This window comes from Amblyomma mixtum, chromosome 1 (assembly GCF_055824585.1).
Source record: "Amblyomma mixtum isolate Tamu chromosome 1, ASM5582458v1, whole genome shotgun sequence".
Lineage (NCBI taxonomy): Eukaryota > Metazoa > Arthropoda > Arachnida > Ixodida > Ixodidae > Amblyomma > Amblyomma mixtum.
The window spans coordinates 239,965,373-239,972,205 of record NC_143012.1 but is presented as its reverse complement, the minus strand read 5'-3'; positions in this window follow the sequence as shown (position 1 = coordinate 239,972,205).

Sequence of the window (6,833 nt, the reverse complement as noted above, 5' to 3'; positions counted from 1 at the left end):
CAGCAGCGTGCTGCCTCGTGACAGGTGACCAAAACTGATCAAGTCATGACAAGAGTACTGTTCATAGTCTAAGTTTTTAATGAGAAGGCATTATAATTGACATGAAGGCGAAAACTGTCTGGCGGTGTCGGCATGTGTGAAGCCTACACCTGTGAAGTGGGTTCTAGGGCGGTTTGGCTCTCTTCACCTGCCGCATGTCTACTGTCTCTCACTCCCTCTGGCCCTCTCTCTGTATCAACATATAGAGGAAAGAAGAGAGACGCCGGGTGAAAAATGACTCAGCAAAAATTATACTGAATATGAAGAAAGCGACTCGGACAACCGCAGGCCTGCGTGCAAGATATAAGGCCTTCTGAAGAATGATCAGTCCAAAAATAAGGCTTGTAGGGGTATTCCCATTGCTCGATAAGAGGAGCTTAGGTCTCACAAGTCGCACCGGTAGCTCCGTTTGAAACAGCCACCTGCCGGTGTAGTGGCACAGCGGTTAAGCAAATCGTGCTATAAGGACTGGCCACGATTTGTTGATGTGACATATTTTGCCTAGCTAGTTGGAGTTAGGATAGTTAGGATAGGCGTAGTTGGAGTAGGATCAGAAGGAAGAGATTGGCGGAGTGAAAGACAATGTACACAGAAATGGATGAGAATTACAACTTGAATAGATTGGCGAGTTATAGAACACTACCCCATTTTCTTTCTCCCCATCAATCGAATTCATGGCCCGAAAACATTTTTAGAAATTATTACCTATTGAAACCACAAATATTGCAGAGATAAAGGAGGAGCTTCTGAGATTTTACTTCGCACATGCAGGTTTTAAAATGCACATTTGTGGCGAATATGATTCCAGAATGAACCTACAGTGCAATGTCTTTTAACCGGCCTGGTCATCATTTCTTTTTTTTTTTTCTCGAAGAACGAACACTGCCAGTACCCTGCTGGCACTCCTTCACAAATAAGGCAAATAAACTGCGTAAACAAGAGCACTAAACTCTACAGAGCTTCTTAGTGGGACATCAGAATTTTTTGATTCAGTATGCACAGAAACGCCGAGCCTGCCACTCGTTTGCAAAGATGATGTCGCTCAGCGAAATGCTTTTGCCGTAGAAAATATTTTCTGTTGTTTACATAAAACGCCTAGTTTCCTTCTATTCTGCGTTTGTTGCTTTCGTAGCAGGAAGAAGATATATCGGATTTTCTGTAGCCCTTGCATCCATTAAGAAGCCAAGGGTCGATTTGTCTCTCGTTTCAGCGGCTGCCTCGTCGAATGCTTCCTTCCTTTTTGTCTTTCCCTGCTTTTAGACTGCGTGAAAAAATTAGGAGCTGGCCGACTATCGATGCCTTGAAGAGCAGTTCAAAAGTTGGCAGAAAAAAAGTAACAGTCAAGTGGGAGTCTCGCACAAGTGAAGTAATTCTCGTTTTTTATTTTTTTTTTGTGATCTCCGCACAATCGCCCACTGCACTGTAGTGCCGAGCTTTCTTTGGCGTCCTATCCCGGTTGTCTCTGTTTGGGAAATGGCCGACAGGAGCGATAAACGAGACTAACGATGTCGATGGTGGTGCAGTGTGTTGCATTCGTGGCCTCAGTTGGACCTGAGTGTCCCAACGCAAGTAGGAGCCTTTTTTTTACCTCTTGGCTTCTCGCCACTATTTATAATTGAGGACAAGAGCTTGTCCTCGTGTGTGGAACAAGGACCGCAAGAAAGGAGTATGTTAGGAGGGGAAAACCAGAGAAAAAGACAACACTGACATATTGTTGAGGATGCTGTTGCCAGCAGTAATTTGTATTTTGTTGTTCTTTCCATTAATTTAGCTTCATTTTTCTTTCTTTATCGCACTGATAAGCAAACATTGGAGCTGACCGAACGGCGCTGTGACTAAATTTTTGCACCCAGGAAGCGAAAAGGCATTCTAGAGATGGGCTTGTTGAGCGTCGTCGCTGGATAAAATCCGCTGTTCTCTGACGCAACCGCGAGGTTTCATGACGGTATCTCAGTTAAAGCAACGATACTGCGAATTCTGTTGAGATAGGCCTGCGTCATTAATTGTTGGTGATGACCGACTTCCGTAAGTGTGTCCATCCGAGATATCACCATGTCACGAAGCATTTCACCAGTAGCTTAAGGGTCTTTGTTGGAGGTCTGGTTGGCACCGCTGTGCACAGGGATACCGTGAAGCTCCAAATGGCGGCACCACCCTGAAATATGTGTTTTCGCAAAAGGGTTGCGGCAAAACTATGGCAGGTCTTTAATACTTGAATCGAGTAAAATAAGCTATCAATACTGAAGTTACATCTGCTTGTTTACACATGCGTTTAGCTACCGCTTCGTGATATCAGAACGGGCATTTTAGATCCCAAAGTATAATGACTGCTCATGTATTGTTGATAATTTTATTATTATTTAAAGAGACAACGTCACAAGGTCTGTGCTGTTTGAGCCCTGTCATCAAAGTTTCTACCTTTTTCAACATAAATGCAGGGCTGTACTCTGACCCTTAGAATTGAGAACGAAAATAAATAACCCTTATATATATAACAAGTCGGTGAGAAAAATCTCCTCAGTAAAGCTGCGCATTAAGAAAGTCAACACAGAAACTCTCTCAAAGAAACAGGTTCGAGGTAGAGAGAGAGACAAAAAGTTTATACGGAGCTCATATCGTTTTGGGAGCCTTCATGGGTGGAGTCTAGTTAGGACGCCTGCGGTGGCTGCGGCAGCAAGAAAAAACACACATATTCATGCTTATTTATTCTATGCAAGATGCACCCCACAACATACAGGCCCTCATGCCAATGGTGCGGAGAGACAGCCAGACTATACCACACCACATTGGGTGCCAACACAACTCTGCAGTCCCAGCCATACACAGTACCACGCCTGAGCAGTGGGAGGTATACCACTGCCCAGCTTGACACCCGGAGATCAACTGTCACTGCTCGAGGTAGGGATCATCGGCATGTAAGAGTTATGCTGTTGTTGTGCAGAAACACTAGAACCGCCCAAAGATTTTTTATCATTCTTCCTGTGCGGGTGAGAATTCATAGGCTGGGACTCGCAAGGAGGCGCCGATGCTTTCTCGTTATCTCGCAGGTAATGAAATCCTTCGAGGCCGTACACCGCCGAGCTCTATTTCAGCTCTCCTCGATAGAATGACCACTTCGACTAGTTAGCATGTGCATGCGAGTGGTCAGTGAGTCGAGTTCCTGCTAGCGCCATGTAGCAACGGACACTATTCAGCAGGACTCTTCAATATATGAGGATATTGTGTGATTGTGGTCAGCTTTTATTTGTACACTGCGACATCTGTTGCGTAAATGCCTCTCTACACTCACGTTTAGCGTCATATGTGAGTAACAAATCAGACATTGTCCATGTACAGCTTCGTGGCTTCGCGTGGAAATAGTCTTACTGTAAAATTTAGGGGACATCGGCACGTATGATCTATGAGCAATGCTGCCGTGATCGGTAAAGAATTCGTGGGAAATTCTCACGGCCTATCACATAACAAAAGGGTAAGTTTGGGGACCATTTTTTTTTTCAATTACTTATAGCATGGAGGTTTTTGGCAGCCGTAGCTGCACGTTTTTTTTAATTTTTTTTTCTACGAGATCGTACTACCGTGTTTGCATGAATAAAAGTCGGTTACGAGATCTCCGATGCGTACCTAAAGTAGTTAAAGGGGCTGCGAAACACTGCTTGAGAGGATACCGGCTATACTTCAGGTGGGTTGTTCATGTCACACAGATGCTGACTTAAAAAGAATTACAGGAATCGATGCACAGGAACGGGAGTTATTCAGTGAAGAAATTTCAAAATACAAGCAAACAAAACGCTGCCCTCAACTCGATTTTGGCGGGGCTTCCCACTCCTATTTCGCTCTCCCAATGACGGCACCTGGCGCAACCAATCAAAACAGCCAGCCAGAGCACGTCGCGGAGGTTTGTACTCCATGGTTGCCTGCTATCTGTAACTCGTTCTTGCTGAGACAATAGTAGGATACAACTTAAAAAAACAGCGGTTGCTAACACTGGGCCGCGGTCCACGGCGTCCTGTATTACTCCGCTCGCCAATCGCAACAGTAAACGAAATCAACTATTCAATGTTTGACTGCACCGAACAATTCACGTATCACAATTCTAGAGCTCATAATATATTTCTTGTCCTAAGCTTCTTGTTTATGTAACAAGCAACGTTTCAGCAGCGGACTAATTTTTCATCGTGGAGGAATTCTAATCGCGGAGGCTGAATGTGGGCGGAGCTTCACCGCAGACTTAAGTTGTATCTATAGTGCCTAGAATATACTGGCACTAGGCACTATAGTTGTATCCGACTATAGCAGCGTCGTTTCCATGTCAGAGCGCCCCTGGTGGTGTATTTTTATTTTACTTGCTTTGCAGGGCTTTTATCTAAGACAAACAAGTTGTTTTTGTTGATATAATATAAAACGCAGACAGGTGACAAAATGTGTCTATTTATTCACACAATTTGAAGTATATTTACTGTTTGTCCGATGATCAAGCTCGCGCCAGGTGATGTCATATCCGCTGCCAAAAACCCGCCACTGTGTGGCGACACCATCAGAGCCATGAAGTTGTTTTTGGGAGGACATTAAAATATTAAAAAACGGAATATACGCGGTATTACCGACGCTAATAGCACCATTATAACTCACTGTATGCAATCAACAGGCAAAACAGTTAACTAAAATTGTTTCTGGACCCCTTTAAGGGGAGTTGGCACTGTAAAACCTTTATGGTCATCACAAAATCAAGTAGCTAGGCCTTATGTGACTTGGGTGGCCGCTGACAGGTAGAAAAATGCGCTCCAAATTTACGAATTTTGTTCTTAATTCACTGTATTTTTTGTGCTGATTTAATTATTACACGCTGACAACATTGTGCTGTTTCGTGCGTTGATTGCTCTAAATTTCTGCGTTTAGTTATTTTATTGGATTTTCTTCCGCAAGAAAAATGCCGTAGCCTTAGCGATGTTGGGCACCTAAGCGGTGTAGGGCAGGCAATGAGGCTTAAGTTCTAATTGACAAAAGATGCAATTTAACATCGTCATGGTGTAGGTGTGAAAACAGCTGGAGTAACGCCGACACTTAAAACTCCATGGCCGATACTCGACGCTGAGCCACTGAGGGCGGGGAGGTATTGCCAATTGCAACTGCGCATTTTATGGCACGATCTGCTTTGCTCAGGTGTAGAATTCATTCGCACAGGGTCTAACTTAACAAACATGTCAAATTTCCTTCGCCAGAAATTGCCTCTCTATTAATGTTACTGTAAGCCGCGCTTCATTCTCTGCAGACCGGGTGTTTGAAGCCAGCTGGGTACGCTTGCCGAGTTTCTCACGAGATGCCTCTACCTCATTCGTCTATCTTAATGGGCGTTGCAGTTTTTTGGCTGCTTGTATTAACGAAAAACGGTTTGAAAATTTAAGGCAGAATTTCTAATTCTTCACTCGACACTGAAAATTTAGAGCGGCAACACTCTCCTAGCTAATCGCAAGAGTTCTGAATATCTCTGGTGTTGCCTACCGCATGGTCGTGGCAATAAAAGCCACATATTGCCTTTAAAATAACAAGGTGACATATTATTACACGCTAATCCAAGATGTGTGCCTCTAAGGATGATTTGGTAAAATCCGTTTGGATTTGTTTCTACGGTCTCAGTGAACAGACGACGACCACCACTTAGCAACAAGAGCGTCACTGAATCTTACGGGCGCAGAAAAAAAAAAGTGTTTCGGACTTGATCACTAGTTTTAAAGTTCGACGATGATTTAGTGACTATCACGTTAGTCAGTAAAATGAGACACTCTGGAGCATTCGACTCTACGGAGCGAGGAGTTGGGCAGAATAGCGAGCCTTCCCTTTGCCTGCAGTGAATCTTCGTTGGAATGTAGGTCAGAAAATGATACTGTTTAGGACCCATAAATACATAAGCAGCCGGTGAGCATTAATTTTCACCAATAAACTAGGTTTGTATGACACCGGGATCAGCAGTACTGGAGGCAAGTCACCGAGCTACACGTGCGTCACTGTGCAGACACTTCCAAATCTAGGTTTCAAAATTCAGAAAATGGCGAGCCTGGAAGCCGGAGCGTCAGTGTTTCAGCGTCTCGTCTGCGTTTTTTTTTTTTATGGTGAATAAAGGTAGACTGACTCGCGTTACGGGCAGGAAACATTCATTTGCACTTCGGTCCTGCAGTTCTCGCAGGTGCCTCTCTCTGGGAATACAAAACTTCCAGCCCGCCAGGTTCTGCGCTCGCTTCACTAATTCTTCAAACTGGGAGGTTTTCGTTTGGCATTTCACTTGCTTTTGAAATACAAGAAAACGGCTAGTACCCCCTAACGCTCTGTTTCCTTCTGTCTCTCTTCGCATGTTCTCCCACAGAATGAGTGAGAAGTTAAAGAAAAAGGCAGTCATGCGATTCAGATTGCGAAGGTTTTGAAGCGGAGAAACACCGGGCAGAGAAACAGCGTCAATTCAGCGTTTCAAACGACACGACACGGTCTGCAGGGAGCTCGACTACGCTCGGCAGCGGAACGTTGAAATGAGAAGCTTAATGAAAAACATTGGCTACTGCGGCCGAGCCTGTGAAGTGTACTTGTTTTTGATTGCCTCGCTGTGAAAGCGGAACTAGCTAGCTCACGACACTAATTCCGGTGCAATCTTCTTCCGCCGTTTTTTCTCATCATTGTAAATGTGTGGTGTTTCGCTCTGCCGTATTTTCGGCTCATAGCCGCCAGAGAGGTTGCCTCGGGTTTCTCATTTCTCTCACACTGTCGTCTCAAAATTATAAACACGTATGTTGCAACAAGTTCCTGGG